The sequence below is a fragment of the Nomascus leucogenys genome, chromosome 11 (assembly GCF_006542625.1).
Source record: "Nomascus leucogenys isolate Asia chromosome 11, Asia_NLE_v1, whole genome shotgun sequence".
In the NCBI taxonomy this organism is placed as follows: domain Eukaryota; kingdom Metazoa; phylum Chordata; class Mammalia; order Primates; family Hylobatidae; genus Nomascus; species Nomascus leucogenys.
This window is the reverse complement of record NC_044391.1, coordinates 91,157,097-91,181,395: the sequence shown is the minus strand read 5'-3', so window position 1 is coordinate 91,181,395 and position 24,299 is coordinate 91,157,097. Positions and strand designations below refer to the sequence as shown.

General features: G+C 44.1%; 1 protein-coding gene across 2 annotated transcripts in view; it reads right to left on the bottom strand.

Moving 5' to 3' along the window:
- The window catches only part of GPR160 (G protein-coupled receptor 160), a 46,488-nt gene extending 22,451 nt beyond the window's left edge, over window positions 1-24,037 (bottom strand). The window contains exons 1-2 of one of the 2 annotated variants that reach the window (XM_003256436.3): window positions 23,823-24,037; window positions 22,998-23,126 (exon numbers count right to left, since the gene is read on the bottom strand). The gene's annotated coding sequence lies outside the window, so the exon portion shown is untranslated. The remainder of the gene's footprint in view (window positions 1-22,997; window positions 23,127-23,822) is intronic. The other variant, XM_003256438.4, reaches the window with a different exon arrangement.
- Window positions 24,038-24,299: the final 262 nt, after the last annotated feature.

The window sequence follows — 24,299 nt, the reverse complement described above, 5'->3', positions numbered from 1 at the left end:
ACAGTTAACCATGTAAATAAAGCCTAACATTTTTCCATTCTTTTTGTCCCTTGACTATATTCCACTAAGCTTATACAGTCTGAGTACTCTGTTATAAAGTGATCTGAATTCTCTTCTTTGTATTTATGTAATCAATTTGATACAATGTTTTGATTATTAGTTTCTCTTTGTACATTCAATGACAGGATTTCCTTTGTTTTCATTATTTTTATTCCATTTTAATTTTATATAATTGAATATGTAAAATATTTACATGGCTCAAAATCAAAACTATATAAAAAGGTACGCTCAGAAAAGTCTCATTTCCATACTTATTTCCTTCACTAATAACCACCCACCCCCTATCATTTATTTCTGGTTTATAGCTCCTGTGCATCTTTCTGCAAAAATAAGTGTGTGTGTGTGTGTGTGTGTGTGCATGTATGTGTGTGTGTGTGTACATGTGTGGTTATTTCCCTTTCCATCTTAAATACAAGGTAGCACATTAGATATACTTTTTGTGACTCTTTATTGCCCCTTAAAACATCCTAGAAAGCATTTCATCTTTGTTAATAGCTATCTTCCTTTTTAATTTTTCAAAAATTGTTTTTATGGCTGCATTATGTAGATATACTATAGTTTATTCAGCCAGAGTTCTATGAGTGGACATATAGATTGTTTCCAAATTTGTTCTATCTGCAAATAATGTAGCAACGAACAACCTTCTGTACATATTCTTTGTTATTTTGTGGATGTGTTTCCTCTGGAATAATTACTAGAAGTGAGGCCATTAGGTCAAAGGGTGAATGCTTACATAATTTTGTTAGATATTGCCAATTTTTCCTTCATAGGGACTGCTGATCATCATTTTTGAATGACGGTTTAACTAGTATTGAATTCCAAGTTGAAGATAATACTGTCTTGTGTTTTCAATTCTATTGCTGATGAGAAATCTGTTGTCAATGTAACCACTGTTTCTTAGAGGTATGGCAGAAACTTATTCTCCATTGTATCTTCCCATCCTTTTCCTAGGCACGTAGCTGACCTCTATTTCCCAGGCTCCCCAGCAGTTAGGTATGGCCGGTGGGGCGTGAGCAGACATGAGGGAGACCATTTCTGGCCTAGCTTATTCCCCACCCACCCACCCACTTCCTGTGGGAAAGCAGGGCAATTCTGAAACCCACGTGGGTGCCATCAGCTGGGTCCCTGAGGGTACAGCCACCCAGTGGCCTGAAATACCCACCCAGACCTGGTACACGAGAGAAGTAAGCTCGTACTGGATTTGAACCATTGCATTTTTGGTCTTTTTAAAGCATTTTAGCCCATTTTACTTAATACAAAACTGTTCTAACTGGTTCTTTTTCCTATCCCTCCCCCTTGCTTCTACTTCATAATTTTTATCTACTGCAAGACTTCATTCATCGTAAGAATTCTAAACACACTTATTTGATTGTCATTTCCAGGAATTCCAACTGCTAATTTCACTTTTAGTAAATTCGTGTCTTGCTTGAACAAATTTTGAACTCTACGTCTATGTCTTCATGTATTTTAAAGTTTTGCTTTTCAAGCTTACTTCGAATAGGAGATTTCGACTGCTGTATCTTTCCCTCCTCTCTCCCTTCCCAAGCAGCTTTCAGTCCCTCCACCTGGCCTCTTAGGACTTCTTCCAAACCAGGTCTCAAAATGCCACTTGGTGTTCCTGCTCAGTTGTGGTATCAGCGACATTGTGGATCCAGGCCCTTGGCCAAGAAAGCAGCATGGCTCAGCTTCTGGTTCTGAAGCTGTGTCTTTGTCTCTGAAACTTCCAGAAGCCCATTCCTTCCAGTAAGCCATCTTTTCCAGCCCTCCTTCTTAGGTTTGGGAGGGAGGGCACTGCAGTCTCTGCTTTCAGTGTGGCCAATGTTTCTTAGAGGTATGGAAGAAACTTAGTTATTCTCCCAACTTACATTCCCTGGAGCCTGGCTCCAACTCCTTGGTATCAGCTCATGTGGCAACTTTTACATCCCCATCTTTTCTTTTTTTAATTTGTTTTTAAGTTCAGTCTCCATAGAGTCTTAAAAATTACCAGTGCCAACCATATTTCATCATGGCAGGGTATTGAGAAAAGTTTTTGGCTGGGCACGGTGGCTCACGCCTGTAATCCCAGCACTTTGGGAGGCTGAGGCAGGCGGATCACAAGGTCAGGAGATCGAGACCATCCTGGCTAACACAGTGAAACCCCGTCTCTACTAAAAATACAAAAATTAGCCGGGCGTGGTGGCGGTCGCCTGTAGTCCCAGCTACTCAGGAGGCTGAGGCAGGAGAATGGAGTGAACCCGGGAGGCGGAGCTTGCAGTGAGCCAAGATTGCGCCACTGCACTCCATCCAGCCTGGGCGACAGAGTGAGACTCCGTCTCAAAAAAAAAAAGAAAAGTTTTCAATTAGCAACTGCCTCAGATAAACTTCACTGGCTATGAAATGGCCACTGCACAAAGCTATATCCCCTTATTCTAAAAAACCTGAGTTTCTGGTTGCCCCTGCTGGAGAGGCCTGCAGCTTGAGCCTGCTTACCCCTTTGTATTTCAACTTACATTCTAGGTAACTAGAATGACTATAGCCCAACTATACTTATTTGGTTACCCTTTTTATATTATAACTACCTTTGCTAGGTGTTTGGAGCCTGAACTCCTGTGCCATCTTGACCAGATGTCTCAACTTAAATAATTGTTTTGCTCTCCTGTGGCTCCTGTATACATTTTGTAAGGCCCTCTTTATATAGTATGCACTCAAGCTAAACATAGTTCTGAGAAGTCTTGGTATTGCCAGTTATGAAATGACTTCACTGTATCATTTGCCTGCTTTCAGTCTCATACAAGTATTAACTAGAGTACTGATGTATGAAATGTGGTATTCTGCATATACTCACATTATAGTTACTGCGATGGTTCAACTACCTTGTGATTCACCATGGCCCATGGGCTTTTTCTGCCAAAAATAGGCACAATGCCAATCATTTTCTAATTTGAACCTCTTACAAAATTAATTAGCCTTCATGTGATTTTGTCCAGTATTTTATAAATACTGTACCCCATTAATACAGGTTATTTTGACTTCTGTTTCTAGTATTTCTCGCATACAAACATATACACTAATATGCCACCAGTTATGGATTAAAACTGATTAAACAGAACGGTTCCCAGACTGACCTCTAAAAGGTTAAATGATGACTTATCCCACACTGGAACCATATCCTTGATAATGTCTCTGTGTTACCTTCCCACCATCTAACTGTGGTGTCATGTGAGCTAACCTGTTTCCCCGGGTTGCTACTGATTATGTCATTCATAATGAAATCAATAGCATGAGAAAGTTAAGATTATGTCCCCTGCTTCCTCCAGATCCTTAAAATGTTCTTGAAAACAAATCAGGTTACACTGACATGATTCATTTTTCTATAAAGCTACTGTGAATTTTTACTCAATGCCTTATGTTTGCTTGTAAATTAGTATTTTGGTGATGTATATTTTCATATAACCTTCCCTTACAATGTGACTGTATTTTATTGACTGCAAATTCTACACATATATTCACCTCGTCATCATTTTGGTGGGAACAGATAAGTAATGCAAGTATAAGGTTCAGAATTAAGGAGAAAGGAGTTGCATACCTTGTACTAGTCATTCAGGTACTGAGTTTTAAGAACAATATCAATAAATAGAAAATATATCTTTAAAAAAATCAACAAATATGGGAATCGGATTAATAAGGGCAACAAAGGATTATAAGAACAGTTGTTCAGATACTTATGGGCTGACCGCTTAGCAAACATGCTTATAGAAGAGGTTTAAAAAGAGTTTTTAAGGCCGGGTGTGGTGGCTCACACCTGTAATCCCAGCACTTTGGACGGATCACGAGGTCAGGAGATCGAGACCATCCTGGCTAACACGGTGAAACCCTGCCTCTACTAAAAATACAAAAAATTAGCCAGGCGTGGTGGCGGACGCCTGTAGTCCCAGCTACTCAGGAGGCTGAGGCAGGAGAATGGCGTGAACCTGGGAGGCAGAGCTTACAGTGAGCAGAGATCGTTCCACTGCACTCCAGCCTGGGGGACGGTGCGAGACTCCGTCTCAAAAGAAAAAAGAGTTTTTAAAAGAACATCTGAACTAGAGATTGCCTCCTGGTTCTCAATGATTATCATGTCCTTGCTTTCTTAAGCAAAATAAAGGGCTTAAGCATACAATGACCTGGAAAGTAGCAATCAGAAATCTGTGCTCAGTAGTCCCTGAGACCCCACTCTCCATCCCTGGCTTCTGAATGTGGCTCCTTGTATGACTCAACCACCAGAGAGGTTATGACATTCTTCATGCTTAGTTGTTCATGGTTTCTGAAACCACAGTTATTCATCATTGCCGAGAAACTGAACCAGACCAACCACCTAAGAGAGATCCTTTTTTCACCATCACATTGTCAGGGGTAGCCCGCCCAATCAGCCGGGGTCCAGTTCTCCTATAAGTCTTTGGTAACAGTATCCCAGACCTACGCCAGCTTGCCCCACTACCATTCTACCTGTTTTGTTTCCATTCTCTCAGGATTCAGAAACATAACATACACATTTCCTAAGAATGACTTTATAGCCATACAGTAGAATATTATTCAGTCTTAAAAGGAAATGAAATCCTGGCCGGGCACGGTGGCTCACGCCTATAATCCCAATACTTTGGGAGGCCAAGGTGGGCAGATCACCTGAGGTCAGGAGTTCGAGACCAGCCTGGCCAACATGGCGAAACCCTGTCTCTACTAAAAATACAAAAAGTAGCTGGGCGTGGTGGCAGACGCCAGTAATCCCAGCTACTAGGGAGGCTGAGGCAGGAGAATCACTTGAATTTGGGAGGCAGAGGTTGCAGTGAGCCGAGATCGGGCCACTGCATTCCACCCTGGGTGACAGAGCAAGACTTCGTCTCAAAAAAAAGAAAAGAAAAGAAAAGAAATTCTGATACATGCTAAGGTGGATTAACCCATAAGACATTATGCTAAGTGAATAAGCAGACAGAAAATGACAAATATCATACGATCCCATATATATGAGGTACCTAGAATAATCAAATTCATAGACAAAAAGTAAACAGTAGCCAGGAGCTAGGAGAAGGGGAGAATGAGGAGTTACCGTTTAATGGGTGCAGGTTTTCAGCACAGGATGAAAAAGTTCTGAAGATGCATAGATAGTAGTATCAGTTGCTCAACAATGTGAATGTACTTAATGCCACTGACCTGTACACTTAAAAATGGTTAAGATGGTAAATTTTAGGTATATTTTACTACAATGATTTGACCTGAGCAGCTCAGTCCTTCTATTCTGCCAGAAGGTGGTGATGTTTTCTTAGCCCCTGCTGTCGCTTCAATGTCAGGCAAAAGCAATTTTGAAGAGACAGTTTTCTGGATACCTCTGGGACCTCAGGGCCTTTGAACTTGTGCTTCAGAAGACCATTCTGCCTGGGATGGTATTCTTTCTTATACTCATGTAGCTTGCTCCCTCGACTGCCTGAAGTCTCTACTTAAATGAGACTTTTTTTTTAAGCATGAGACTAATGATGAAAGTTTAAGATAAGTTTGTTGGGCAGGCAGGGCTCTCAAGCCAAATAACTCTACACACACACACACACACACACACACACACACACACACACACGTTGCTTTTTAGTTTATAAAATATTTTATGGAAATTGTCTGATTCAAATTGTCTAAATCATGTTCCTGAACTTATATTCCATGCACAATGCCAAGATATTCAAGTGTTAAAGATGAGTAATTAAAAAAAAAAAAAAATACCTAAATGGGTAACTGTGGTCTTTTCCTTAATTTGAGGTGAAGAGAAAGTGCCAACAGATGAAAAATAAATATATTCACATTACCGAATACAGAAAACAAGCATATGGCCATCTTGAGAGATGCAGAAAAATCTCTGGACAAAATTCAACAACCATTCATGATAAAAACCTCTCAGCAAAGTAGGAAACTGATGGTTTCCTCAACCTGATAAGGAACATCTATGAAAAATCTATAGCTATCATTATACTTAAGTGTGAAAGCCTGACCACTTTACCCCTAAAATTGGAAACAAGGTAAGGATATCTGTCCTTACCACTTCTACTCAACATTTTAAGATATCCTAGCCCATTCAGTAAGGCAAGAAAATAAAAGAAAGGCATACAGACTAGAAAGGATAAGATAAAACTATTTGTAGATGACATTTATGTATATTGATAATCCTAAGGTACTTACAAAAAATCCACTGGAATTAATAAATGAATTTAGTAAGATCACAGGTCAATTTTTAAAACCACATTGTTATATATAGCAACAAAATTCAAAACTGAAGGAAAATATATCATTTCCAATAGACTCAAAAACATAAAATAAGAATTTGTACAAATATTTACAAAATGTCAATGCTAAAAGCTACAAAACACTGCCAAAAAAACTAAAGACCTTAATAGAGATATGCCATGTTCATGGATAAGAAGATTCATATTAACATGTCAATCCTCCCCAGATTAGTTGATTCAATGTAGTTCTGATCAAAATCCAGCTGGGCCCTTTTCTTTTTTAAAGATATTCACAAGCTGATGCTAAAATGTATATGAAAATACGAAGGGTCAGAATAGCCAATAACAAAGTTGGATGACTTACACTACCTGATTTCAAGACTTATAAATTACAGAACTCAAGACAATGAGCCTAAGAACAAACAGGTTGACAGAAGAGAGTTCAAACCAGTCCACTTGATTTATAAGAAAGTACCAATGCAATTCAATGGAGTAAAAGAAAGTCTTTTCAACACATTGTGCTGGACTAACTGGATAACTGTATGAAAAAAAAGGAACTTAACTCCACTTCACACCATTAACAGAAATTAACTCAGGAGAGATCACAAGCATAGCTATAAAAGGTAAGACTCCACAAGGAAAACAAAGGAGAACATGTTTGCAACCTTGGAGTAAAGAATTCTCAAGCAAAACACAAAAAGCACCAAATATAAAAGAAAAAAACTGATAAAGTGAACTCATTAAAATTAGATTCTTCTGTTCATCATAAGAAAATGAAAAGGCAATAACAGACTGGGAGAAAATGCTTACAACACATCTATCTAACAAAAGACTTGTGCTCCGACTACCAGACCACATATATAAAGAGTGCCTACAAATGAATAGCAGAAAGTCAAACTACTCAAACAAAAATGGGCAAAATACTTGAAAAGACACTCCAAAAAGAATATGTACAAATGGTCAATAGCAAACAAAAAGATACTCAACATCATTAGTTATCAGGATAAAGCTAATTAAAATGACAATGACATATAATTTCACATCCATCAGAATGACTAAAATCAGAAAGACCAACAATACCTAATATTGGAAAAGATGTAGAGTAACAAGAACTCTCAGACACTGCTGTTTGAGGTGTAAAATGGTATATCCCCTTGGAAAATAGTGTGGCATTTCAACATATGCTTATCCTATGATCCAGTACTTCTACTACTAGATATTTACCTAGGAGTAATTAAAACATGTCGGCCAAGTGCAGAGGCTCACTCCTGTAATCCCAACACTTTGGGAGGCCAAGGCGGGTGGATCACTTGAGATCAGGAGTTCGAGATCAGCCTGGTCGACATGGTGAAACCACGTCTCTCCTAAAAATATAAAAATTAGCCGGGCATGGTGGCGTGCACCTGTAATCCCAGCTACTTAGGAGGCTGAGGCAGGGGAATCACTGGAGCCTGGGAGGTGGAGGTTGCAGTGAGCCGAGAATGCACCACTGCACTCCAGCCTGGGTGACAGAGTGAGACTCCATCTCAAAAACATAACAAAACATGTCCGCAAGACTTGTATAAGGGTCAGCAAGTATTTATTAGATATGAGATTAAAAACACAAACCATAAAAGAAATCAACAACTTAGGCTTCATCAAAATTTAAAACTTTTTTTTTCTTTAAAAGGCACCATTAGGAAAAAAGTCATGGGTTTGGGGAAAATATTTTCAAACTATATATTTGGTTTTTTTATTTTATTTTTTGAGACAGAGTTTCGCTCTGTCTCCCAAGCTGGAGTGCAGTGGTGCGACCCTGGCTCACTGCAACCTCCACCTCCCAGGTTCAAGCAATTCTTGTGCCTCAGCCTCCTGAGTAGCTGGGATTACAGGCGCATGCCACCACGCCCAGCTAATTTTTGTATTTTTAGTAGAGATGGGGTTTCGCCATGTTGGCCAGGCTGATCTTGAACTCCTGATCTCAGGTGATCTGCTGGCCTCGGCCTCCCAAAGTGCTGGGATTACAGGTGTGAGCCACGGCACCCAGCCCCAAACCATATATTTGATAAAGAATTTGCAACCAGATATATATCTTAAAATTCTTGAACCTCAATAAGAGGATGGTGAGAAATAATCCAGTTTTAAAATGGGGCAAAAGATGTAACTAGACGTGTCATTGAAGATGATATGTATCTATATTGATATCAATATAGATCAAATATCCAATAAAAAAGAAGACATATAAGTAACTAATAAACACATGAAAAGGAACTCAACAGCATTAGTCATTAGGGAAATGCAAATTAAAACTGCAATGAGACACCATTATATACCCTTTGAAATATCTATAATAAGAACGACTAACAATTTCAAATGTTGGCAAGAATGTAGAGAATCCTCATACACTGTTAGTGGGACTCTAACACTGCACAGCCGCTTTTGGAAAATAGTTTGGCAGTTTCTTAAAAAGTTAAACATAAACTTACCACATGACTCCACAATTATACCCCTACAAATCTACTCAAGAGAAATACAAATAAGGTCCATACTAACACTTGTAGATAGCAACATTATCTCGTTCCTGGCAGCATTACTCATAATAGCCAAGCCCTGGGAACAATTCAAATGTTCATCAACTGGTGAGTGGATAAATAAAATGCAGTACATTTATAAAACTGCTATTCAGCAATACAAAGGAACAAGCTACTGATACATGCTGCAACATGGATGAACCTCAAAAATGTGCTAAGTGAGAGATGCCTGACACAAAAAACTACATATCCCAAGATTCCTCTTATTTGAAATTTCCCAGACAAGGCAAGAGACAGAAAGAAGTTCCATGGCTGTCTGGTGCTAGAGGTGGGAACTGATTGTATACTGGCAGAGAGAAATTTGGGGGTGACAAAAAGTCTAAAACTGGATTATGATGATGGTTGCACAAACCTATAAATTACTAAAAACCATAGAACTGTACATAATGAGTGGGTTTTATGGCATATAAATTATACCTCAATAAAGCTGTTTTTTAAAAAAGACTTGTACAAGAATATTCATAGTAGCTTTTTTTTTTTTTAACAATTTTCTTTTTGAGACAGGGTCTCGCTGTGTCACCCAGGCTGGAGTACAGTGGCGTGATCTCGGCTTACTGCAACCTCTGCCTCCCAGGTTCAAGTGATTCTCATGCCTCAGCCTCCCAAGCAGATGGGATTATAGGTGCCTGCCATGACACTCGGCTAATAACAATTTTTTCTTTTAACAGACAGAGTCTTGCTACGTTGCCCAGGCTGGTCTCGAAATCCTGGACTCAAGTGATCCTCCCACCTTGACTTCTCAAAGTGCTGCTATTATAGGCATGAGCTGCCATGCTCAGCTATGGCAGCTTTATTCACAATAGCCCAAAACTGGAAACAACCCAAATGATCATCAAAGGAGAATGGCTAAATTATGGTATATTCAAAGAATGTAATATTAGTTGCCAATAAAGAATTACAGAGTCATGCTTGTATAAATCTCAAAAGCATTATGTTGAACAAAAGCAGCCACTTTTGTTTGTCTACTATATATCACATTCCATTTATATGAAGTTGAGGAACAGACAAAGCTCATTTATGGTGCTGGAAATCAGAACAGCAGATGCCTCTGGACCGATTGCAAAGGGGCATGAGAGAACTGCCTGAAGCATGAAAATGTTCTGTGTCTTGACAGAAATGTTGTTTACATAGGTGCATACATTTATCAAAACTAAACACTTAAGATCTGTGCATTTTACTGTATGTACCTCGAAAACTTTTAAATACTTAAAAATGCCCCCAAAAGACATACTACTAGACAAATTCAGCATCAGTTAATCACATGAATTTTCAGGAGGTACAGCAGTGTGCGTTTCTGTTGCCCATGTCAAATAGTTAATATAAATGGCTGACTAATGATTTGATACTCGTTTCTAAATGTTTTAATTATGTCATGATACAAACAAAAATACATTTAACATATGTAAATAATGTAACAGAATCAAACTCATTGTATATTCATTCACTTATTTATTCCAAAACTTTTTAAGGAGGGTGAAAAATTTATTCCAGGCATCGAAGTTCAAATTATGATTCAATCACATATACAATGCCGATGTTTCAATTTTTAAAAATGTAATTGTTGACCAGGCATTGTGGCTCACGCCTGTAATCCCAGCACTTTGGGAAGCTGAGGCGGGTGGATTGCCTGAGGTCAGGAGTTCAAGACCAGCCTGACCAACAAAAAAATTAGGTGGGCATGGTGGTGCATGACTGTAATCCCAGCTACTTGGGAGGCTGAGGCAGGAGAATCACTGAACCTGGCAGGTGGAGGTTATGGTGAGCAGAGATCGCGCCATTGTACTCCAGCCTGGACAATAAGAGCAAAACTCCATCTCAAAAAAAAAAAAAAAAAAAAAAAAAATTAGCTAAGCATGGTGGCAGGTGCCTGTAATCCCACCTACTTGGGAGGCCAAGGCAGGAGAATGACTTGAACCTGGGAGGTGGAGGTTGCGGTGAGCTGAGATCGCACCAGTGCACTCCAGCCTGGGCAACAAGAGCGAAACTCCATCTCAACAACAACAACAACAAAAAAAAAAGAAGACGAAGAAGAAGTAAATTAGGTGGGCATGGTGGCAGGCACCTGTAATCCCAGCTACTCGGGAGGCTGAGGCAGAAGAATCACTTAAACCTGGGAGGTGGAGGTTGCAGTGAGCCAAGAACGCACCATTGCACTCCAGCCTGGTCAACAAGAGTGAAACTCAGTGTCAAAAAAAAAAAAAAAAAAGGAATTGTCTGAGTGTACCTTTCAGAATAAAGTTTACTTAATATCAGGTTCCTGGTCTGCTGGTGAGAAGAAAAGGGTATTAGAGAACCCAACAATCTCAGACTCGTGAAGCAAAAACAAGCTTGGCAGCAATCAGGTCCGGCAGGTTCCAGACTCACCAAGTAGTCATTTCAGGCCTCCACCACCCGCTCCAGCTCCCAAGCCACTGGAAGACGGGTGCCAGGAGGAAAGGCTAAACTTTGTGGACACACCCTGAGGAAGGCTGCTGCCCAGTCAGTGACATCTACTGTGACTCAGGACTCAGGCCAGGAGGAAAGGAGCACCACCACCACAGGCAGCTTGCCCATCCTTCCGTCACTTCCTTTCCATTCCCCCAGGTCCCCTTAGAGTGACCTCAGAGTTGGCTCTACACCAGCCCTGGAGGTGTGATGCGAATGAGGCATGACCCTGCTCCCCGGAATCTGTCTACAGACCACACTACCCAGTGTCTGGGAGGGCACCATGTCAGGGCACTTCCTATACTCCTGGGGCATTTTAAGGAGGGTTTAAAACGTTCATGCCTTTTGACCCAGTGTCTGCACTCTGGTAATTTATCATAAGGAAATAATCTGGGTTGAAGGAAATAATTACTGCAGAAGCAGTTCACTTCGACATACTTATAATAGCCCACAGTACATCCTCCCCCGTCCCCAAAAGAATCAAAACAACTTAATGTCTAACAATAGGGAATAAGTCAAATGAATTATGAGACAGTCATAAGATGGACTACCACCTGCAGCCATGAAAGATAAACTTGAGAGAAAAACTAAATAACAGGAAAATGCTGATGATATAATGTTAAATGACAGATACAAGATAAAGCTGTGTGTAGCAGGGCTTCTCATAGGGGGATGAGATGAGATCCTGCTGATCCCTGAACCGGTATTACTGAGGGGAGCCAGCTCTTGTCCTTACATGGTCTTACGTTAAGGGAGATAGGAGGGTGCGAACCAGTGGTAGACACAGTGGTACATCCCATTATCAGGGAAATAGGAAAAATGTATGTATATTCACAGATCAGAGGTAATTAATGCCAGCCCACCGCAACTGGTAAGGTGGTGGCCTCGGGGACTAAGACTTCTGAAACTTGAATATGGATCTTGTTAAAAGACAGATTCTGATTCAATGTCTGGGGCAGGCCTGAGATTTTGCATTTCTAACAAGCTCCCAGGTGATGCCATGCTGCCAGCCCACAGGCCACGCATGGAGCAAGCCTGAAGAGGACATGTATCCTGGAGGGGGAGAACCTGGCGACACGAACAGCAACTGGTTGGTGAGAATAGAGGTACATGTTTACTTTTTACACTGTCCTGTATCTTCCACAATACAAATCTGTTGCTTTTGTAATAAGAAAGAAAACTTTCCGCCAGGCGCGGTGGCTCACGCTTGTAATCCCAGCACTTTGGGAGGCCGAGGCGGGCGGATCACGAGGTCAGGAGATCGAGACCACGGTGAAACCCCGTCTCTACTAAAAATACAAAAAAAAAAGTAGCCGGGCGTGTTGGCAGGCGCCTGTAGTCCCAGCTACTCGGAGAGGCTGAGGCAGGAGAATGGCGTGAACCCGGGAGGCGGAGCTTGCAGTGAGCCGAGATCGCGCCACTGCACTCCAGCCTGGGTGACAGAGCAAGACTCCGTCTCAAAAAAAAAAAAAAAAAAAAAAAAAAGAAAGAAAGAAAACTTTCCAATGTTGAAAACCTTTGACTCAGTAATTATTTTTACAGGAATCCATCTCAAATAATGTGAAATGGGATCCAAGGTTTATGTGCATTCAAATTGGAATGTTGTACAACATCAAAAAATGAGTAATGACTTAGTTCTCTAATATTTTAAGAGAATGGCTAAAAAAGACTAAAATAGCGTGCAGTCATTAAAAAAATTTATAAAGACATAGGGGAATACAATGATATTTTTTATTTAAAAAAATTTTTTTAATAGCTTTAGGTGTACAAGTGGGTTTTGGTTACATAGATGAACTGTACAGTGGTAAAGTCTACGATTTTAGAGTACTCATCACCCAGGTAGTGTACATTGTACCTAATAGGTTGTTTTTCATCCCTCATCCCCTTCCCATCCTCCCCTCTGAGTCTCCATAGTCCATTATATCACTCTGTATGCATCTGTGTACCCATAGCTTAGCTTCCACTTACTTATAAGTGAGAACATAAGGCATTTCATTTTCGATTCCTGAGTTACTGCACTTAGAATAATGGCCTTCATGGGCGTGGTGGCTCACGCCTGTAATCCCAGCACTTTGGGAGGCAGAGGTGGCTGGATCACCTGAGGTCAGGAGTTCGAGACCAGCCTGGCCAACGTGGTGAAACCCTGTCTCTACAAAAATTACCTGGACATGATGGCAGGTGCCTGCAATCCCAGCTACTCGGGAGGCTGAGGCGGGAGAATCGCTTGAACCTGGGAGGTGGAGGTTGCAGTGAGCCAACACTGGGCCACTGCATTAAAGCCTAGGTGACTGAGCAAGACTCCATCTCAAAAAAAAAAAAAAAAAGAAAAGAATAATGGCCTTCAGTTCCATCCAAGTTGCTGCAAAAGACATTATTTTGTTCTTTTTATAGCTGAGTAGTATTCCATGCTGTGTATGTGTATATGTGACGTGTATATATATATATATATCACATATTCTTTATCCACTCATTGGTTGATAGACACTTAGGTTGATTCCATAACTTTGCAATTGTGAATTGTGCTATGATAAACATATGCATGCAGGTGTCTTTTTGATATCATCATAATGATAAATTTTAATCAAAGTATGGCAACTATGTTAAAATTCTAACATAAAATGAATTGTTTATAAAATGTTAAAATTTTTTAAATTTATAAAAAACCAAAGTAAAACAAAATAAAAAGGAAATATACCCAAATGTCAATGCCTTCAGATCCTTGGATTGTGGGTCATAAAAGACTTTTCCCTTTAAACCTTTCAGAATACAGTAAAGTTGAAGGCAGGCAGGATCAAGAGGCAAGGGCAGCAATGGAAAGCAGCAGAGGCCATGGGAAGAAGAGAAAACCTTGCGGGGGTTGAGCAGGAGAGTGCAGGCTTGGGGCCCATCCGCTGGGGATGCGGGTGAGGGTGTGGCGGGTACAGACTTCCCACTGGAACACCTGGCTGGAGTTCAGGAGAAGGACGAAGGGTTAGGTGAAGGTAGGATGGACTCTGAAGCTTTGGGTCTGCACCTGGGGCAGGAGAGAGAATCCAAAGCCTACTGCCTCTCTTCCTCCCACCGCCCCCTGCTGAAGGGGACAGGGCAAGGGCTGTCGACAGGGGAGACCTCTGCCCTGCTGCTTGGAGGGGAATCACTGGCCCTCCATTCAGCTTCCCTGGACACCATGGATGCTTTCAGCTTCCCAGGAACACCTTAGCGATCAATCTCTAAATTGCTCCCTCCTCAGAATTACTTAAGGGCATAAAGAATAAGAACTCATGTTACCTCTCTGATAAAGTAAAATGAAGGCCATTCCATGTTCTCATTTCTGGCCTGAACTTGGGTTCACTTCTGTACCTCCTCTCCTGACAGGCAGCCAAAGGCAATTGAAACAAATATAAACAAACAGAAACCCGCATTGCTAGTTTAAAGATCAAACCAGATAGCCCTTTTAGGAACTATAAAATATTAAATAAACATTAGTTAACAGCATCTATATTACTTTTCCAAGTTAAAAAGTAAGCCTCTCAATGTATCTGTTCTATGATTTTACTACTAAGGGGCAAGTCAGGCATTGTACTTCGCTGTGTCTGTGTCAGGATTTCATAAAATGTTGTTAGCCCCTCACAACATTCCTATTAGATATGCTTATCCCCAGGTGACAGAAGAGGCACTGGCTGCCCAGAAGACCTGGCCTTAAACCCCTGCCAGGCGGTGGCATAGCTGAGGCTGGGACTCCTGTGTCCCAGCTAACACTAGTCCGCTCTCTCATAAGGGGATGGAGTTTGTATCCACATGAATGCTAGGGGATTCCAACTCCTTTGCACAGTCAGTGGAGATTTTAATCCCCGACAACAAAGCCAAAGCCCTGGCTCAGAGTCACAAGTTGTGGCCCAGTTCTCATCAATTCCAAAGCTGCTGCTGCACCAAACACCCTGTTAGCGTTTGTCATGGAGAACATTTCCCTAAGGCCACGTGGCAACCCAGATGGGCAGCCCATGGCTCACTCCACGAACAGAGGTCAGAGCTGGGACGCATTTCTTCCCTGTGGTCTTTCTTCTAACATTATGTGGGGGAAATTCTCCCCAGTAAAAGTGAAAGTAAAGGAAGCAGGGCTCTAACAACAACAATAATACTAGCTAACTCACAATCCATCCTACTCCATGCCAGGCACTGTTACAAGCACTTGACGTGCCATTGAATCCTCACAGCCCTATGACATAGGTATTATTATTACTTCTAGCTTACACAGGGGAAACTGAGGTACAAAGAGGTTTTTAAAAATGAGTCAAGGTCGGCCGGGCGCGGTGGCTCACGCATGTAATCCCAGCATTTTGGGAGGCTGAGGCGGGCGGATCACGAGGTCAGGAGATCGAGACCATCCTGGCTAACACAGTGAAACCCCCTCTCTACTAAAAATACAAAAAATTAGCCGGGCGAGATGGCGGGCGCCTGTAGTCCCAGCCACTCGGGAGGCTGAGGCAGGAGAATGGCGTGAACCCCGGGGGGCGGAGCCTGCAGTGAGCCGAGATCGCGCCACTGCGCTCCAGCCTGGGCGACAGCAAGACTCTGTCTCAAAAAAAAAAAAAAAAAAAAAAAAAATGAGTCAAGGTCACACAGGTGGTTGAAGAACCAGAAATGAAACCCAGGGATCTGGCTGAGTCCACACTCAAGACTGCTCGGCCTCTCCCTGTTCACTCTGGCTAATAACCAATTAACCCACTCTTCCTTGACAAGGGGGTTAATCATCCCCTGAGGGGGCACACAGCCACAAACCTGAATCCCAGAATTCTCCAGAAAGGATCCCATCAAGCAGCTGGTCTGGCATTCACAAAACATGTCAGCCTCTGAACTCACTTCTTTTTTTTTTCTTTCTTTTTTTATTTTTTATTTTTTTGAGACAGAATCTCGCTCTGTCGCCCAGGCTAGAGTGCAGTGGCATGATCTCAGCTCACTGCAACCTCCTCCTCCCAGTTCAAGCGAGTCTCCTGCTTCAGCCTCCCGAGTAGCTGGGACTACAGGCAAGTGCCACCACCCCTGGCTAATTGCTTTTTTTTTTTTTTTTTGTATTTTAGTAGAGACAGGGTTTCACCGTGTTAGCCAGGATGGTCTCGATTTCCTGACCTCACGATCCACCCACCTCGGCCTCCCAAAGTGCAGGGATTACAGGTGTGAGTCACCATGCCTGGCCTGAACTCACTTCTTTTGGCCAAAACAAGCCGTTCCACTTGGAGCCCTTGTTTATTCCATGTCCGTTTACACACACACCTAGACCGACAACTCGAGTGACAAAGGCTCACAGCAGCACCTGACATTTCCTGAAAGCCACCCAACAAGGTTCACTTTTGTGCCATTTCCTCTTTTCATTCTCCTCCACGGCACACACACAGGGGAAGAAAATGCAGAACTCAGGGGAAGGAAACAAAGATCTAAAGAGAAACTTCAACTGTCATGAAACTCCAGCTATTCACAGAGGCGAGAATGTTTGCCCCGTGACCCGTAACCGAAAGTTTCAAGGCAAGGAAATTAAGCCACCCTTGGACTTGCATCACAGAAACCCCTTCAGGCTGGACTATGCGGGCGCCTCAGCTCCTCATCCTTGCAGAGCTTTCTCGGGAGGCTGTGCCTAAGCAGTGTATAGAAGTGGACTTGTCATCAGCAGGAGAGTAGTGGGCAGAGAAGGACCCTTTGCAAAGGGTCCTTTTGCAAAGGCAGAGAGGGGCCCTTTGCAAGTCCTAGGAACCCCTCAGAGTGGCTGGGGTCCAGCTCAGAGCAGCTACAGTGAGCTGATGCACAAACTCAGGATCCACATGGGTCCCCTGCTTAAAGGGGAAGGGTTAAAGGCCTTTTTGGTGCCCCATCCCTGCAGGACACCCTGGGGAACCGCCGAAGTGCACAAGACCCACTTGCCTACTCACAAAGACCCAATGGTGTGGGAGTTTGGAGCCATTCCTTTGCCCTACTGAGGCCTGCCCACACCTACTCCATTCTTGTCAAACTGCAGGGGGTAGCGAACAAGTTCCTTGTAAGTGAGAAAAATAGGCAGCATGGGAGAAAAATGACAACGCAGCTTGTATTCGTCTGACAGAGAAGCACTGAGACTAAACACAAGACTCTCATTTCCTCAAAGGAATATGCTCTTTCCCATTTTTCTTTTCTTTTCTTTTTTTCTTTTTGAGACGGAGTTTCGCTCTTGTTCCCCAAGCTGGAGTGCAATGGCGTGATCTCGGCTCACCGCAACCTCCGCCCCCTGAGTTCAAGTGATTCTGCAGACTCAGTCTCCCAAGTAGCTGGGATTACAGGCATATGACACCATGCCAGGCTAATTTTGTATTTTTAGTAGAGACGAGGTTTCTCCATGTCGGTCAGGCTGGTCTCGAACTCCCAACCTCAGGTGATCCCTGCACCTTGGCCTCCCAAAGTGTCTTTCCCATTTTTCTTGCAACAAGAGCCTCTCAACCTATATTTTGTTATTCCATGTGGGGTAGTGACACATACATAGAAAGATCTCTTACCGGCCGGGCGCGGTGGCTCACGCTTGTAATCCCAGCACTTTGGGAGGCTGAGGCGGGCGGATCACAAGGTCAGGAGATCGAGACCACGGTGAAACCCCGTCTCTACTAAAAAATACAAAAAATTAGCCGGGCGTGGTGGCGGGCGCCTGTAGTTCCAGCTACTCGGAGAGGCTGAGGCAGGAGAATGGCGTGAACCCGGGAGGCGGAGCTTGCAGTGAGCCGAGATTGCGCCACTGCACTCCAGCCTGGGCGAAAGAGCAAGACTCCGTCTCAAAAAAAAAAAAAAAAGATCTCTTACCGTAAAAAAAAAAAAAAAAAAAAAAAATCTCAGGGCTAGGGACTATTTTAGGGATTGCTGGGGGCTAAGGGGACTGGAATGTACTACCCTTCCCTAAAGAGGCAGCTGCTCTAGTATTGCCTTTGGGAATCATTAGGGCAGAATATTTGACATTTCCCAATTTTCAACGTTGACTCAGTGTTTTTTTCTTAAGCTCTGTGCTGGCCCAACAGAACATCTGTTGGTCAGCTGTGACCCATGCCCCTCGCCTGTCACCAGGACAGTAGGGTGTGATAAGAAGATAGTTTGCCTAGACTACCCAATTCTTGGGCGTGTTGCTCTGCTTCCTGCTAAAGGTAGTGTGAAACCGCCAGAAATAACGCAGACTGTCAAACCTGACAGAGCTGAGTTTGAATCTAGCTGCAAGACCTCAGGCAAAAACTATTAACCTCTAGCTATAACTTCCATTTGCAAAATGGACTGATAATACCCAACCTAGAGACATTTGTCAGAATTAAAAACGTGTGTGGGCCGGGCACGGTGGATCACACCTTAATCCTAGCATTTTGGGAGGCCGAGGCGGGTGGATCACCTGAGGTCAAGAGTTCGAGACCAGCCTGGCCAACATTGGTGAAACCTTGTCTCTACTAAATATACAAAAATTAGCCAGGCATGGTGTCTGGCACCTGTAATCCCAGCTACGTGGAAGGCTGAGGCAGGAGAACTGCTTGAACCCAGGAGGCAGAGGTTGCAGTGAGCCGAGATCACACCATTGCACTCCAGCCTGGACAACAATGCAAAAACTCTGTCTCAAAACAAAACAAAACAAAACAAAAAACAAAAATATGTGTGAATGCCTGTAATCCCAGCACTTTGGGAGGCTGAGGCGGGCGGATCATGAGGTCAGGAGATTGAGACCATCCTGGCTAACACAGTGAAACCCCGTCTCTACTAAAAATATAAACAATTAGCTGGGTGTGGTGGCAGGCACCTGCAGTCCCAGCTACTGGGGAGGCTAAGGCAGGAGAATGGCATGAACCCAGGAGGTGGAGCTTGCAGTGAGCCGAGATTGCACCACTGCACTCCAGCCTGGGTGACAGAGCAAGACTCTGTCTCAAAAAAAAAAAAAAAAAAGGTGTGTGAAGACTACCATGAATTCTTTTTTTTTTTTTTTTAAGACACAGAGTCTTGCCCTATTGTCCAGGCTGGTGTGCAATGGTGCAAACATAGCTTACTGCAGCCTAGAACTGCTGGGCTCAAGCCATCCTCCCCACCTCAGCCACCACACTGGCCAATTTTATTATTATTATTATTATTATTATTTTTTTTAATTTTGTGTAGAGATGGGGGCCTTGCTATGTTGCCCAGGCTGGTCTTGAACTCTTGGCCTCAAGCAAACCTTCCTCCCGTCAGCCTCCCAAAGAGCTGGGATTACAGATGCGAGCCACCACACCCAGCCCATGAACTCTTTTCTTCAGCCAATGAACTATTGATAAATGTTAAATTTCCTTCCCTATCTCCCTAAAGATGTGATTTAAAGCAATCTTCTTTAGATTTCTTTTTTTTTGAGGCAGTATCTTGCTCTGTCACCCAGGCTGGAGTACAGTGGTATGATCACGGCTCACTGCAGCCTCAACCTCCCAGGCTCAAGCAATCCTCCCACCTCAACCTCCTGAGTAGCTGGGACTACAGGCGTGCACCACCATACCTGGCTAATTTTTATTTATTTATTTTTATTTTTTGTGGAGTCAAGGTCTCACTATGTTGCCCAGGCTGACTTCCTTATATTTCAATGTTCCCATCTGTTAAAAACCAAAATTACCCTCTATCACCACTGCTTCACCTCACAGGATGGGATGAGGTGATGTAGATGAAAGCAAAGTGTTTATGAATCTAGGAGAATACTGTTGACTAGATTGCCAACACCCTTTCCTATCATTCCTAGCCCAACAAGGGAGCAATTTGCTTTTCTAATGCGTTCATACCCTCAACAACGTGGATCAGGGCGAAATGGTGTCACATTTGTGGTAAGTCCTTAAAATGGCTATTAGCAATCAACTCTCCAGAGTCCATATCTACCACCCTCCTACAGAGGAGAGTAAACATTAGTTTGGTCACTAAAGGGCCTGGCAAGTTTCTTTTCTCTTTCCATGCGCTTTTAGGGAACTAGAGAGGAAATTGAGGTATAAAATAAAGTTACGTGACAGCTGCATACTTCTTTCATTCATACCAAGAAAACAGAGCCACAAACCAAACAATTTCACTTCATTTAAGAACCATCATGAATTCGCTGTGGTATTTTCCCCCCCAATGTAAGGGGATTTTTGTTGGTTGTCTCATTATTTTCCCATCACAGCAGTGAAATTAGGACATGCTTCAGCATTCCTCAGCTGAATCTTAAAACATCTTTACGGCCGGGCGCGGTGGCTCACGCCTGTAATCCCAGCACTTTGGGAGGCTGAGGCGGGCGGATCACGAGGTCAAGAGATGGAGACCACAGTGAAACCCCGTCTCTACTAAAAATTAGCCGGGCGCGGTGGTGGGCGCCTGTAGTTCCAGCTACTCGGGAGGCTGAGGCAGGAGAATGGCGTGAACCCGGGAGGTGGAGCTTGCAGTGAGCTGAGATCGCGCCACTGCACTCCAGCATGGGTGACAGAGCGAGACTCCGTCTTAAAAAAAAAAAAAACAGCTTTACATCCTTCTTTAGATTAGTGAATCTACACGAGCAAGGTCTACACCGGGGAGATTCACCAAACACTTCAACTTTTAACTGTCCCAGATCTCATTTCTTTGACTTGTTTTATCTTTAAATCAAAAGGTATTACATTCAGTTATACTGAAGCTACTAAAAAATGTGGATTTACCTTCTGGAAATATACCTCCCCTTCCTCCCTCTATTAACTTCAACAGCTCCCTCTCAGAATCACCATTTTTCCAAATTACTGACCAAGCATGACAGAATTGAGTAGGAATTATAGGCTAAATCTGGAGAAAAGAAATCTGGAGCAAGCCTGATGAATATATAGCTATTACTCCTTCCTTACCCTCTTTCAAGCATGATTCTTGAAAAAAATGTGTTAATGCCATGCAGAACTTTTAGGAGTCAGTGCTTTGCTAAATATTTACATGTCATGATCCCTGAAGCAAACACGGTAAAGATGAAATAGGCAACACAACACAGCTAAGCTCTCTCTCAAGCAATAAGCAGCCCTCCACTCATCTTGTGCTTTGTTTTCATCATGTACACTTTTTATTGATGCATGCAATGCTTCCAGAAGTGTACATAAATCCTAAGTGTATGCCGATACGTGTGTTCACTACTCCGAACTCTGTTTTTTGATGAACATAAGTTGGAAGGGATTTGGGCAATTAGGAAAAACTGCTAACACGTTTTATACAATCCGCCCGACCGGAGGCAATCAACCCCCAGGCTTGCTAATGCCCTTTGTGTAAAAAAAGCTGACCTAGCCTCCACCTGCATCAACTTGATCCGCTCAGCTTTGTCACACTCAGCAAACACCCTCTGCCTTCTGAGCAAAATAAATTGGCACCTCCAGTAGGGAGAAAAAAACTTTTTATGACCGAGTCTGGAGAAGCAGCCTTGACACCCAATTTACAAAGAACGAGGGTCTGTGAAGACCTTGCATCTAGACTCAGCTGCAGTGTCAAACCTACCTTATGCAAAAAAGCTCCACAAGTGGTGGTGTTCTGTTTAAAGGAAAATGCCAAACACACACAAATACTGAAACAATAGCATAAGGACTTCCATAACCATCATCCAGCTTCAACTATTTTTATTTTTGTTTTACTTTAAGTTCTGGGATACATGTGCTGAATGTGCAGGTTTGTTAATAGGTATACATGTGCCATGGTGGTTTGCTGCACCTATCAACCCATCATCTAGGTTTTAAGCCCTGCATGCATTAGGGATTTGTCCTAGTGCTCTCCCTCCCCTTTGCCCCCACCCTCCGACAGGCCCCCGTGCGTGAAGTTCCCCTCCCTGTGTCCATGTGTTCTCTCCAGCTTCAACTATTAACAATCCATGAACGATCTCCTCTTATCTTGTTCCCCTCACTTCTCTGCTAGCATCTAAAACTGAATAATTCTGAAGCAAATCCCAAAGCTGTATTTCAACTTCAGTCTGTGTCTCTACAGGGATTTTTAAAACCTTAATCAGGATACCATTACCAAAAGTAACTAAACAGAACTATTATAATTTCCTTGATACTATCAAATAATCAGAAATTTCCTTCATCGTCTCCTTATTTATTTATTTATTTTGAGACGGAGTCTCGCTCTGCCTCCCAGGCTGGATTGCAGTGGCGCCATCTCGGCTTACTGCAACCTCCGCCTCCCGGGTTCAAGCGATTCTCCTACCTCAGCCTTCCCGAGTAGCTGGGATTACAGGCGCGTGCCACCACACCCAGCTAATTTTTGTATTTTTAGTAGAGAAGGGTTTCACCATGTTGGCCAGGCTGGTCTCGAACTCCTGACCTCAGGTGATCCACCCACCTCGGCCTCCCAAAGTGCTGGGATTACAGGTGTGAGCCACCGCACTCGGCCATCATCTCCATTTTAAAAAAACATTCATCAAATCAGGATCCGACCAACGTTCACAACTTGTATTGCCACCGAATTTCTCTTAAATCGTTTTGAAATTGCACACAGGTCCTCCTCCCTGTAATTCGCATAGCAGCCAGGCTGATCCTCACTGACAATTTCCAAATAACTATAATAACTCTATTCTGGAGATATCACAAGTGCCGGTCTTAGAGCTTGTCAAATGTATACATGTATGTTTATATTTATATATAAACGCACAAAGCACACACGAAACCATTTCACTCAAAGCAATAACAATCCTGAGAGCTAAACACTCGTTCATATGTCTTTTGCGATGCTTCTCGATGGGGGTTATCTCTGGGATTTAAGCGACACTTCCTCTTACCGGAGACATTTGCGCAAGTGTAGGACGAAGCGGGAGCGGTTCCTCCCAGCCAAACCTGCCTCCGGAGGCCGGGTCCGTGCGTTCGCCTCCGGACTGCAGGGGGCGGCCCTGCCACCACTTCGAGGCCACCTGCGCAGATGAGAAAAGGACTTTCAGCCTCTGGGTTCCTGGGGGTGGTCTCAGGTAATCTAGAGGGAATTTTGAGCCAGCCAGGATGGTCATCCAGGAACTCTACCGGGACGCAATGGCCTCGGAAAACAAACAGCCGGGCAAGGCCCTGGGGCTTAATCCCGGTGGCGGGCGCGGGCGGGGGCGCCGTCCCTAACGCTCGAGGCCAGGGGAGGGGACGCAAAGTCGGCCCCAATGAATGCACGCACGCGCGCGCGCGTGTGTGTGAGACTATTCACCTCTGGGCGCCAGGAAAGAGCGAAGAGTTGCATACACCCATTTCTATAACCTTGCTGGGTTTGTCATGTTTAAAAAGCATCTCCCCTGGAGAGAGGGTGGGGAGTCTCTGGGTGCGGGACACGCCCATTCCCCAGACCCCCTGCCCTCAAACCCACGACAGACCCCAGTTGCTAAGGCTCCGCGGTAATCCCCATCCCGAAGCAGGAAGGCTCGGGCGTCCGCGCCCCACTCCTGGATCTCTTAAGTAGCAGAGAACCCCCAGCACCTGAGTTCCTGCAAAGGAAATTCCTTCCCCTCCCAGACGCTCTGAGCACCCGGCCAGGGAGGCCGGGAGCGGCGCGGGGACCGTTGGCCGCCCCGAGGCTGGGACGCCGGTGGCGGGAGCGCCAGGCGCCCTCCACCTGCGCCGGCACTCACCAGAGGATCGATGGCTGTCGGCTCCGCAAGGTTGAGGCCCCGGCACCTGCAGCGCCCGTGCCCAGGTGACTGCCCGAGGGAGGGGCGAGGGCCCAGCTCGCCCGCCTGGTCCCGCCCCGCCGCGCCCCGCACGCTCCTGGGAGGGGCAGGGAGCACGGCCCCGGGACCCCGCGGCGACCCTGCTGTGGCTCAGCCGGCTCCAGACCAGGAAATGCGGGCGTCAGAGCCGGGCAACCTTTGAGCGCGCACGCCCCGTCCGGGCTCGACGAAACAAGGGTCGGAGGGCGCCGCCTGCCGGCGGGACAGAAAGATATCACGGAGACTGCCACCCCCCGCCGGCTAGGAGACGGCTGGGTTGAGGCTGGCAGAGGGACGCAGCCAGGGGTGAGCAGTGCGGGAGCCGCTGGGGGCTTAGTGAGACCCCCTTCCTCGTGCCACATCTTGAGGACCCAGCCCCTGTCCTAGGAGCTCCCCATC